Below are 12,883 nucleotides of genomic sequence, written 5' to 3'. Positions count from 1 at the left end.
GAGCAAGACCTGAGATTTCAAAGGTGGCACTCCCAATACTTCTGTCACACTGAAAGCCTATGACCTCAGGAAAATCATCTCAAGACACTAGCATAGCCAGGTTTCCCAGCTATCCGTGAAAGAAGCCATTCCAATCTATGTCTTCAGATTCTTGGAAGTGGTGTTAAACATGATGGTTAATAAACATTTTGCAACTAAAAAGAACCAAATAATACTCAAAGACATGAATGCAAAAGAAAAAATGTTACAGGTTTCTACTAGTTGATTTAAATGATTCAATTCCCTATGGTTTCCAAAACAAACAGAGATGAGAAAAGCAGAATCACACTGAACACCAATCAATTACCTTTGAATTGGGTTTTTCATGGAATCACAGAACCATGGAGCTTTAGGCACATTACTAACTGGGTCTCAACCTCCCCATCTTTGAATCAAGGGCAATAATGAATATTTCAAAGAGTTATAGTTAATAACAAGTGAAATAATATACAAACTACACGGTCTGGTACCTAACAGATGCTCAATAAATAGAAACTTGTATTACTATTATGTTAACTTCTAAAATCTCAAAATGGACAACAACTTAGTATTTTTTTTAGAATTTTTTTTTGTTTGACAGGTAGAGTTAGACAGTGAGAGAGAGAAACAGAAAGTTCTTCCTTCCATTGGTTCACCCCCCAAATGGCCGCTACAGCCAGAGCTACACTGATCCAAAGCCAGGAGCCAGGTGATTCCTCCCAGTCTCCCATGTGGGTGCAGGGACCCAAGCACTTGGGCCATCCTCCACTGCCCTCCCGGGCCACAGCAGAGAGCTGGACTGGAACAGGAGCAACTGGGACTAGAACCCGGCACCCATATGGGATGTTGGCACCACAGGCGGAGGATTAGCCAAGTGAGTCATGGCCCCGGCCCCTACAGTTTTTAAACTGTGCTAAGGAAATGAAACCAAATGCTGATGTTATCATAGAAATACCTTTATCTTTATTAGGTGAAATACTTCCTTTAATTTCTACTTAGAGCATTCCTGGAAGACAGCATAGAGCTGGTTTCCAACTAGAAGCCACAAACTATTGCATTTTTACTTTAGGTAGTATTTGGCACCATTGAAGCAGGTGTGTCACTGAATTACTCCAAAGATGATTCAATTACGGAGAAATCCTAGCTCCTATAAACTTTTATTTCAGCTTCTTTTCTAGCAATAAGTTGATACAGATATGAATGAAGGACTTAAAAGAAATAGAATGTCCTCACATTATCTTTTTTAAAGTATTGCTAATGGCAAAATCTTAAATATATCATAGAGACATACCTTTTAACCACAGCTCTGCCACTCTGTGGGTATGTGACCTTGGATTAATTTATGTAATCTCTCTAAGTCTCAGGCTTTTAAAGCATAAAATGGGAATAATAACCGTGCCTACATTGCAGGGCTATGTGAAGATGAAAATATAACATATAACAAAAACTGCTTACTTAAACCAGTCTCTGAAAACTTAGTAAGTGAAAAAAGTGTTAGCAAAATTAAATGGCAACTAGCCAAATCACTGAAAGATCAGCATTGATACATTCCATTTTCATAAAATTGTGCTTCCTCTGGCAGCTGTTGGATACAATTTTGAAAGAACCGACTCTCAGTATACTACAGTAAATTGTTAAAATAGGTGTTCATAGGAAGATAAACCTGGAGGTAGTTTTCTTCCATTGTTCTCGTAAGCAAAAAGCAAGCCAAGATCCTTGGGGCAGGGAGGTTTCTGAGAACTGGGAACAAAGGTTCAACTCCGACCTCTAAAAAGAAAAGGATTTGCAGGTGACTTTGAAAACATTTCACTCCTCTGAGACACTTTCCTGGACTCCCCACTGCAAGCAGTCCCCTGCAATGTCTCAGTTGGCAAGGATAGGGGTGGGGCTGTGTACTCTGTGGTTGTATTGTCAGCATCCAGAACAGTGCCTGCACACCTTAAATTCCCAGGAACTGCCTAGAGAATGAACAAATGAATGCGTGATTTTCTGAACGGGTAAGTCTGGCATAGGCCTGGGGGTGGGGACTTCGCATTTGCTAAAGCAATGAAGTCACTGTTTGGGACTCCCATATCCCATATTGGAGTGTCTGGTTCGAGTGCCATTCCTCCACTTTCAATCCAGCTTCCTGTTCATGTGCACCATAGGAGGCAGCAGGTGCTGGCTCAAGTACTTGGGTCCCTGCCACCCCATAGAGACCTCGACGACTCAAGTTAGAGGCTCCAGGCTCTAGCCAGGCCCAGCCCTGGTTGTTACGGACATTCAGAGAGTGAACCAGTAGATGGAAAATCAGTCTCTCTCTCTCTCCCTCTCTCTCTGCCTTTTAAGTAAAACACAGATAAATAAATAAATAACTTTTAGAAAAGGAAGTGTATATGGAAGATGAGCTGGTCTTATAGTTACGGTAAAAGAAAAATAGTGAAATTCATGAACATGTAGGCCCAACACTTAATTTCAGTCTTGGATCAAATGGACTCAGAGTTTCTGGGGGAGGAAAGGAAGGGACTTATAGAGTGGCTGGTTAGCCCACCGCCAAAAGAAAAAAAAGAAAGAAAAGTGTTCCACAGACATACACGTGGAGGCACACCATCCACTAAGACCTGAGGTGAATGAAAACGTAAGGGCCGATTTCCTACTTCAGGCACAATAGCCTTTCTCCACCCAGCCCTGGGCCACCACCCACTTACTGCCTCTTGGGTTTCCTTCCCTCTCCTCGGATCCCTCTGCTGATCCATCCTCACGTTCCCACCCTCTGAACCCCGGAGTGTCCCAGGCCAGTTCTCAAACCACTAGTCATACCTCCTGGGTGACCCCCACCTGCCCTAATGCTTCAGATACCAGCTGTGTGCCCACGACCGCCCAGCTTGGCCTCTCCTGCACTCCAGACAGGCATATGCGACTGGCCGCTCAGTACTCTGCGTACACAAGGGGGCCACGGGAAATTTATAGGAAAATGGAATTTAAAAATAATGCGTGTTTTCCATGGATCTTCGGAAGCCTCCTCATGTATCTGAATAATGGACTCTTTAGAAAGAGACAAAAAACTGACATCTTGAAGTTTCTCCCGAAAAGCACTCCTCTCCACTACACATCTGTTGTGCAGTCCCAAACCCTGGGACCATCCTGTCACCCCCTGCTACAATCACCCACCACCAGCCAATCCTTCCGGCTGAGTCTTCAGCCGTCACCTGGGACACGGCTACTTTTCTTCCCACCTCTTCCCATCCAGGTCCAAGCCACCACCACTTCTGACCTGATGCTTGCGACAGCCTCCTGACTGCTCTCCGGCCCTGACACCCACAGTGAAGCCCCAGGAACCAGACTGACCAGATGTCCTGCTGCTCTCGTGCTCACAGTCCTCCAGCTCCTTCCATCTTATCTGTGCAAAAACGAAAGCATCCTCTGATCCACAGGTTCGTCCTCTCACCTCCATTGCCAGCTTTCTTCCCCAGCTCCCTCTGCTTTAGCCACTGTGGCCTTCAGGGCATTCTGTAAGGAGACACACACCTTGTCCAGCCCATAGGCCCTCACACCTGCTGTGGACTTCACACCATTCTGCAGGAGACACACACCTCGTCCCCGCCCACAGGCCTTCACACCTGCTGTGGACTTCACACCATTCTGCAGGAGACACAGACCTCGTCCCCGCCCACAGGCCTCGTCCCCACCCACAGGCCTTCACACCTGCTGTGGCCTTCAGGGCATTCTGCAAGGAGACACACACCTCGTCCCCGCCCACAGGCCCTCACACCTGCTGTGGACTTCACACCATTCTGCAAGGAGACACACACCTTGTCCAGCCCACAGGCCCTCACACCTGCTGTGGACTTCACACCATTCTGCAGGAGACACACACCTCGTCCCCACCCACAGACCCTCACACCTGCTGTGGCCTTCACACCATTCTGTAAAGAGACACACACCTCGTCCCCGCCCACAGGCCTTCACACCTGCTGTGGACTTCACACCATTCTGCAGGAGACACACACCTTGTCCAGCCCACAGGCCCTCACACCTGCTGTTTCCTCTGCCTGTCAGTCTCTCCTCACTGACCGTGCTTTTGCTCCTTCAAATCTCAATTCAGTATCATCTTTTCAAAGAGGGCTTCCCATTTCAAACAGACTCACCTCTGCCCTCACTCTGCTTTGTTTTTCCTCACAGTCCTTATCACCAGTGTTGGTGATGCATCCTTCTGTAAAATGTATTGCTATTGTCTTCACAGCAGATGAGAAGTCTGTGAAGGCAGCTAGCTGTGCGACAGGGGAATCTTTTTCACTCACTGCTATTTTCCAAAACCTGGAATGGTATGTCACACATAACAAGTATTTTTTAAAACATCATCAAATGCACAAATGGATAGTACTGTTCCAAATATTCCAATAGGAAAGTGTAAAATAAAAAAAAATTGATAAATGCTTTCTACAAAGTAAATACTATGCTTACAGCATCAGAAGGCAGTATGAAGAGAAGCTGACGTTCTGAATGGACTTAAAACCAATTTAGACAATGCTAAAAATTCAAGATCAGGCTCAGAAGAACTGACTTTCAGCAGATAAATGGCTTAAGCTCAAGAAGTACTATCTTTACTTTACTAGTCGCTCTTCTGATCACGGCACCAGACCAGCAGGTATTGTAGGGTCTATGGAATCTGCTTTGGTCTCTAGAGTTCATTCTTCGAAAAAACCAAATTACCTCCAAGCTCCTGTCTCTAACGCTCTATCTCCATCTGGGATCAGTCCCCTTTAGCTTTTATTTCAGGGGGTGGATGTCTCACCCGGTGAAGGCCACCAAGGCCAAGAGGAAACACAGACCTCTACTTAGAAGAGGAAGCGTAAGTGCATGAGAGGAACACAGACCTACAGTTATGACTGTTCTCTCACGCACACACAGTTACTGAAGTCTACGTAAGTTTCAGCTGCTGCGGTGGACACTGGGACATCACGGCTGAACACGATGTACCCACACCTTCAAGGAGTTCACAAGAGAGCCTAGAGATCACCAGAGACGCTGATCTCCACAGCACAAGGGCAAAGGGACGCTGAGTGTGGTGGGCGCCAACTGGAGGGCACCCGCTTGTCCAAAGAGCATCGATGAGGCTTTGGACAGGATCTGGTCCCTGGGTTAAAGCAGACATCCTCTGTAGAGTCGGGGAGCGGAGGAGGCCCATGTTCCAGGCTGAGGGTCAAACATGAGCAATGCTAGGAAGCCACACACACTTCGGGAGTGTTACTCTAGAGGTGAGGTAGAGGGCAAACGGCAGGACACGGGCCACTGTTTATTTTAGCATATGAATAAGCTTGCAGAAAAATGGAATTAATACACGAGTTTATTTTGATGACCAAAAACTTCAAAACTCATGTATGGTTTTCATAATACTCATTTCTTGTGACCTTTTTGAAGACTCCTTATAAGTGTGGATTTCAGCACTCGTTGATGTATCTTTTAAATCCTTTTCCTAGGGTTTTTTGAAGTACCCTACTAAAGACCCATGAACTCTTTTAAAAAAGAAAAGATTTATTTAATTATTTGAAAGGCAGAGTTAGAGAGAGGGAGACAGAGGAAATGACAGTGATCTTTCTTTTTTCTTCTTCTTCTTCTTTTTTTTTTTTTTTTTTTTTTTTTTTTTTTTTTTTGACAGGCAGAGTGGATAGTGAGAGAGAGACAGAGAGAAAGGTCTTCCTTTTTGTCATTGGTTCACCCTCCAATGGCCGCCACAGCTGGCGCGCTGCAGCCGGCGCACCGCGCTGATCCGAAGGCAGGAGCCAGGTGCATCTCCTGGTCTCCCATGGGGTGCAGGGCCCAAGCACTTGGGCCATCCTCCACTGCACTCCCGGGCCACAGCAGAGAGCTGGCCTGGAAGAGGGGCAACCAACTGAGACAGAATCCGGCACCCCGACCAGGACTAGAACCCGGTGTGCCGGCGCTGCTAGGTGGAGGATTAGTCTATTGAGCCGCGGCACCGGCCAGTGATCTTTCATTTGCTGGTTTACTCTCCAAATAGCTGCAATGACCGAGGCTAGCACAGCCAGAATCAGGAGCCTGACACTCCATCCGGGTCTCCCACATGGGTAGCAGGGGCCCAAGCACTCGGGCCATCGGGCCATCGTCTGCTGCTTTCCCAGGCACTCTAACTGGTGCTCAAACGGTATGCCAGCGTCACAGACAGAGCTTAACAACGCCAGCCCTGGGCACACTTGGAGGCAGGGAGACCAGTAGGGAGGCAGTGGCAGCACTCAAGTGAAAGGTAACATCGGTCTGAATGAGGGCAGGAGTAGAGTTAGGAGATAAAGAGACAGACTTAACAAACACTGAGTCAAGATTAGTGGGAGAGAGGAGGCAAGGGAAATCCTGAGGTCTCTATCCCAGAGGGTATGACCAAGTTTTAGTAGGAAAAGAGTCAGGCAAGAAGACGATTTCATGTTTCGGTACAGGCATTCATGCATTCATTCACCTACTCATTCAAGAACCACCTGGAAAACACCTCTCTGTGAATTTCCAAGTGTGAACCTAAAGGGCTAGATTTCAGAGAGTTGGGTACGATTAACACAGGAGCTGACCCAGGAGGATGGCTGGCATAGTCCCTGGCACAAAAGAGCTTTCAGTAGGTTCTGCTGGAAAAAATGAATGAAGAGTTAGTCTGTGAGAGTACATACGAGAGAAGAGCTAGGAACCCAAGATGGAACTTGAAAACACAAATGTTTCAGGGGTGGTTAAAGGAGGCAGAAGTGGAGTGGTCAGAAGGGTGATGTCATGGAAAGCCAAGCAAGACAGGAACCAAGGACAGCACACATTGTCTGGGGTTGGAAGGGGTTTAAAAATTCTGCGTCTTCTTCCATGTTAATGTTTCTTCATCAACTATCCCGAAATTGAAAGTAGATTTCTAGACAAATCCAAAATAAGCAAACCAAAAAAAGGCATTTCTTTTTTTTTCTATAGTTTGTTACCTTATAATCCAAGCATTATTTGTACAATAGTTTCATTTTTAGTTACCAAATTTAATTACCAAATTCATGTTATTGTGTATTTTTGCTTTAAATAGTTTGTGATTTTTTTTATTTATGATGATTATTTTCTATTCTTGGTGTTAATTTCCCAATGCTAACTGAAACCAGAAGGTAATAATAACAAAACAATTCAATGTCTAAGACCTGACTGTAACATTTATTCTTAAAATTTTAAAATATTTATTTATTTGAAAGGAAGAGCAAGGGTGGTGATCTTCCAACTACTAGTTCACTATCCAAACGGCCACAAAAACCAGGACTGGACCAAGCCAAAGCCAGGAGCCAGAAACTGTATCCAGTGTGCCCATGTGGGTCAGAGGCTCAAGTGCTTGGGCTATCACCCACTACCTTCCCAGGTGCATTAGCAGGAAGCTGGAACAGAAGTATAGTAGCCAAGACTCAAACTGGCACATCCAATATGGAATGTGGCTTAACCCACCTTACCACAACACCAGCCCTGTAATATTTTCTTAATACTACATACTCATGTACCAGTGGGAGAGGTTGTGGCTCTGCTCCTTTCTATGTGAGTGTGATGATTATTGGTTGCAATCAAAGCATTTGGTTTTTGGTTTGTTTTGATTTGTTCTTTGCCTATGGAGTATTCATAGTACTCCCTTCTGATGGCAACAGTATCTGAGTTTCTCTTGAGGAACCACTTCTTGCCACTCCTAGTGCAGGTAACTTGGGTAGAACTGCCTGCATTGGGCTCAAGGGGAGGGTATGGAACCAAGAGTTGATCAAAATATTTTTGCAACCCCCTAGAATTGTGCACTTGACCCAGACAGAGACAATGAGACAGAATTCTAGGGCTTGTCAGAGCCATTTACTGTTGAATTTGAAGCTGGATGAATGTACACTGGAAGCCAAGAAGGACCATTCCATCATGGGGGAGAGCCTGAGAATGGAGCTAACACAGGAGTCGATGAGTTCAGAGATGCAGAAAGAGAGAGACCAGGACTGGAGACGCAGCTGCACAGCCCACAACTAACCAACATACTGCCGCACTTCTTCATTAAGAAAACCAATAAAATCCCTTTTCAAGCTTTGGTTGGTTTTTCTACCACTTGCAACCAAAAAGCCCAGAGGACAGACCCAACTTAATCCTTATTTATTCGGCCTCATTTACCAGCAAGGAATCGACTGTCCAAAGCCATAGTCATTTCCAGCGCCCATCAGGCCCTTCACGCCATGCACAGCATTTCAGGTCAGCCTCACTCTCGGCATCCCAGGGCTCAGTTCCTAAGCCAACCTCACTGAACTCACAGTCTAAGCTGTGGACTCGCTGCTTCCCATGGACACTTCCTGTTTATTATACTCACCCACAGTGGGGCTCTTTCTACCCTGCCAATCTTTTTGTTTGAATAAGTAGCGGCAGAACTGGGTGGGAGCCACTTCAGTCCCCAGGCGTGGAAAGCCTCATGCCAAATCGTTTGGCTCCAGCCCCACCCACCAGCACCAGTGCAGTCTGTTCATGCCCAAGCCACTTAGTCCTGAATGTCCCACCTGCTGCTGCTTTTTCCTCCCCCGACTCCTGACGACAGGTTCAGCCTGGTGTTCTTCCCAGTTCTGTCACTGCAGTTGCTGCTGTGCCACCCCGAACCCTCACTATTTCCCCTCCAGGGATCTTGGGAATGTCTATGAACTCATACCTTAGTGCTCTAGCACAACCCAGCTTCCAAACAGTACTTCACAACCCCCACGGTGTCATTCTCCCTTCTCAAATAAGGTTGTTTCCCCTTTTCCTTCCTCCAGACGGGCAAGGTGAGTCATTCAGACCCGCCAGAGAGGAAAACAGCCAGCTCCCTGATTACATAAGAGGACAAAGATTTTCCCTCCAGTTTTTCCTGAAACAGGCAAATAGCAGAAGGACCAAAGCTCCTCACAGCACAGGTAATGACCTGCTCTCCTTCCTCTGCTTTCACTTTCTTTCCTTCATTCGACAGAAAAAATGCAGCAGCTCTGATGTTCTCATCCAGCCCTGGAGAACTGAGGTGTAACCATTATAGATCCAACACCTATTTAATGGAGGGTCTAGTACACGCAAGGTGTCGTGTTAGGTTTACCGAGATGAGTAAGACCGGCGAGGCCCCTGCTTCATTCAGATGACACCCTAGTGACAGTAAAGAGGCAGAAAACAAAGACGTGAACCAGAGAAGGAGCACGATTTCACACAGTCAGAAGTGCTGTCGGGAAAAGACAAGGGGAGAGGCGTTTGGTGCAGAAGCTAGGACGCTGCTTGGGACGCCTGATTGAAGTGTTTGCTTTGAGTTCTGGCTCCTCTGCGCTAACCCAGCTGCCAGCTAACGCTCACCCGAGAGGCAGCCGGTGATGGCTCAAGTGCTTGAGTCTCTGCCACCCACAAGGGAGAGCCAGATGGAACTCCAGACTCCTGGCTTTGACCTGGCTCGGCCTTGGCTGTTGCAGACATTTGGGAAACAAACCAATGGATAGAAGATTAGATGCTCTCTGTCTGTCTGTCTGTTTCCCTCTCTCTCTCTCACTTTGCTTTTCAAATTTTAAAGAAAATGAAAACAGGTTTTGTTTTTTTTTTTTCAGAAAAGAAATATAAGGAGATATAAGAATAGTTCTGGGGCTGGCATTGTGGTATAATATGTAAAGCTGCCACCTGTGACACCAACATTCTGTATGGGCACCAATTCAAGTCCCAACTGCTCCACTTCTGCTCCAGCTTCCTGCTAATGGCCTAGGAAAAGTGGCAGAAGATGGCCCAAGTGTTTGGGTCATCTTCCATGCATGTGGGAGACCCGGATGAAGCCCCTGACTCCTGGCTCTGGTCTGGCCCAATTCTGGCCACTGTGGCCATCTGGGGAGTGAACCAGTGCATAAGACATCAAGTAAATCAAAAAATAGTGTTTTTTTTTTGTTTTTTGTTTTTTTTTTTTTTAAAAAGATGACTCCTTTAAGACAGAGTAATCATAGACAGCTGTTCTGAGGAGGTACCATTAGAGTAAAACCCAATGGAGAAGTACATAGCATATGAAGCCCTAGATAGTATTTCAGAAGATGAGCATGTGCCCCTAAATCTACAGCAAGCTTGATTTGTTAGAGTAGGATTCAGCAAAATACAGCCCAGGAACCAGACAGAACCTTCTTACTTTTCGGGGGGGGGGGGGGGCGGATAGTCCACAAGCCAAGAATGGTTCTAACATTTTAAAATGGTTGAACAAAACAAACAATAGTGGCCGGTGCTTTGCCCGGGCGTCTCAGTGCGCTCCGGCCAACGGCCTGTGAGAGCGCCCCGGGAGCCGGCGGGCGGCGGCCCTCTCCGGGGACCTCCAGCGGGGCCAGGGGGACAAAAGTGGCTGTAACCAGCATATGCACATTGAAGCAAGTTAAGGAGTTAATATGAAGCACAGAAGCAGATAGTGCCACATAGCAAGCAGTCGTTGGTACACATTTAGTGACTGGGGCAGCATTTCCCTCTCCCACTGCTGCTGAGATGGCAGAAATCAGTCGAATTCAGTATGAGATGGAATATACCGAAGGTATTAGTCAGCGAATGAGGGTCCCAGAAAAATTAAAAGTAGCACCACCAAATGCTGACCTGGAACAGGGATTCCAAGAAGGAGCTCCAAATGCTAGTGTGATAATGCAGGTTCCAGAAAGGATCGTTGTAGCAGGAAATAATGAAGATGTTTCCTTTTCAAGACCAGCCGATCTTGACCTGATCCAGTCAACTCCCTTTAAACCTCTGGCACTAAAAACACCACCCCGTGTACTTACGCTAAGTGAAAGGCCACTTGATTTTCTGGATTTAGAAAGACCTCCTGCCACCCCTCAAAATGAAGAAATCCGTGCAGTTGGCAGGCTAAAACGAGAACGCTCTATGAGTGAAAATGCCGTTCGCCAAAATGGACAGCTGGTCAGAAACGATTCCATACCTGTGTTGCGTGGTGGGTCTGCTGCCGCCACTTCTAATCCTCATCATGACAACGTCAGGTATGGCATTTCAAACATAGATACAACCATTGAAGGAACATCGGAAGACATGACTGTTGTAGATGCAGCTTCATTAAGACGACAGATTATCAAACTAAATAGACGTCTACAACTTCTAGAAGAGGAAAACAAAGAACGTGCTAAAAGAGAAATGGTCATGTATTCAATTACTGTAGCATTCTGGCTGCTTAATAGTTGGCTCTGGTTTCGCCGCTAGAGGTAACCTTAGCTCTCAAAAGTACTGTCTCAACAGCTGGAAATATAAAGGATGTACAAACTTCTCTGTCTCTGTCTTTGCATTATATGCCGCTTGATAGTCCAGGCCCTGGAAACGTGTTTCTTCTAGAAAGCAGGTGGGAAGGACCTGCACTTGCAGCAGTAAAGGTAGATTCTGTTCTGTCACTGAGCTGTGCACACTTTCATGCAGTTCTGCAGTAACACTTAAAATGCTCCCTTTGCATGTTTTGTAAATAGGCTCAAGTCTTTTTTTTTTTAGAAAGAATTGATGTTTGGCCTCATCAGTCTGCACCTAATTCTCAGAGATGGAGAGTTCATAGAGAATGGATTTAGAAAAGAATCTGTAAAAGAAAAACAGTACTTTTGGTCTTGTTTCTCAAACACTATTAAACAGTTTTGTTAGAAAAAAAAAAAAAAAAAAAAAAAAAAAAACAAACAATAGTAACATTTTGTGACACATGAAAATTATGTGAAATTCCAATTTCGCTGACCGTGAATACAATTTTTATTGGCGCACTGCCATGCTCTTTCATGTATGCATTTTCCATGGCTTGCTTTCATGATTCATTGGCAGAGTTGAGTAGTTGCAACAGAGACCATGTGGCCTGTAAAGCCGAAAGTATTTACTATTTGGCCCTTTGCGGAAAACGTTTACAGATTCCTGTGTTAGAAGAACAGGAAGAAACATCTTCCTTAGCTTTGGAGAACCTGCCATTTCTTTGGACTATTTAGGATCCTTTTGCCTGTAAAAAAAAAAAAAAAAAAAAAAAAAAAAAAAATCTGTATCCAATTGACCTAAGCCACATGGGGCATTAGAGATAGCCATGAACTTGTGATGGTTTCCCCATCAGGAGGTAGACTCCGGGTCCTGTCCCCTTCATCTGAGAGGGTTTGGAGATGGCTTTGGCTCCCAGAACATGCAGAGGTGATGCTGTAGCAGCCCAGGCTCTGACCCTAAAGCACTGGCAAGGTGCTTCCTGCCTCTTGTCAACACTCCCCTGGGGCCCTGCAGCTGTGTAAGAAGTCGGACTTCCCTGGGAGCCAACATGGAGGAGTTCAGCTTACAGCTGCCAGCTGGGCCTAGACTTCCAGCTCTCACTGCCAAGGGGTCAAATCTATGAAGAAAGCCTAGGGGGAAGCTTCTTAACCAGCCCATCAGCCAGCTGAAGACCACCGAGTGACCCAGGGGGTGTGCAGGGCCTGGAAGAATCTCCTGAGCTTTCTGGCCCACAAGATTGTGGAATGCAATCCTATAAATTTTCCTTGGCTCTACTCTCTGTTCTGGGTTGGTTTAAATTGTCAGGCTGGGAACAAGGTAACGGCAGTCATTCCCAGAGTCCCTTTCTAAGCTGACAGTGTCCAGAGAAAGATGATTCTGAGGAAGGAGAACACGTAGGCTGTTCACAGTCCACCCTGGAGTTGGGAATGGTGGCACCTCCTTTGAGTCACTGGAGAGGAGCAGACACCTGACCAAAGCCAGGGTTCTGTTAGGAAGGAAGCAGATGAGTAGATACTGGCTCAACAACCCACTGCATCCAAAGCATCTTTTTCCACCATCATCATTCATGAATTCATTCATTCAGAATAGTTTAGGCTAAGCCACATGAACATGCTTTGTTAGAAGGATCTTGTTCAACAGTTTTTATCAAGCCTTTACTAGA

The 12,883-nt window shown here is 45.9% G+C and overlaps 1 pseudogene across 1 annotated transcript; it reads left to right on the top strand.

Moving 5' to 3' along the window:
• Positions 1-5,636: 5,636 nt before the first annotated feature.
• Positions 5,637-11,265, top strand: LOC149126087 (mitochondrial fission factor pseudogene; annotated as a pseudogene). Its single transcript, XR_016236251.1, has one exon. The product of XR_016236251.1 is annotated as a mitochondrial fission factor pseudogene (transcript).
• The last annotated feature ends 1,618 nt before the right edge of the window (positions 11,266-12,883 follow it).

Source organism: Oryctolagus cuniculus, chromosome 6, assembly GCF_051225735.1.
Source record: "Oryctolagus cuniculus isolate XC-2025 breed Fujian yellow rabbit chromosome 6, ASM5122573v1, whole genome shotgun sequence".
Classification (NCBI taxonomy): Eukaryota; Metazoa; Chordata; class Mammalia; order Lagomorpha; family Leporidae; genus Oryctolagus; species Oryctolagus cuniculus.
The sequence above is the reverse complement of the archived record's forward strand: the minus strand, read 5'-3'. Positions and strand labels throughout refer to the sequence as shown.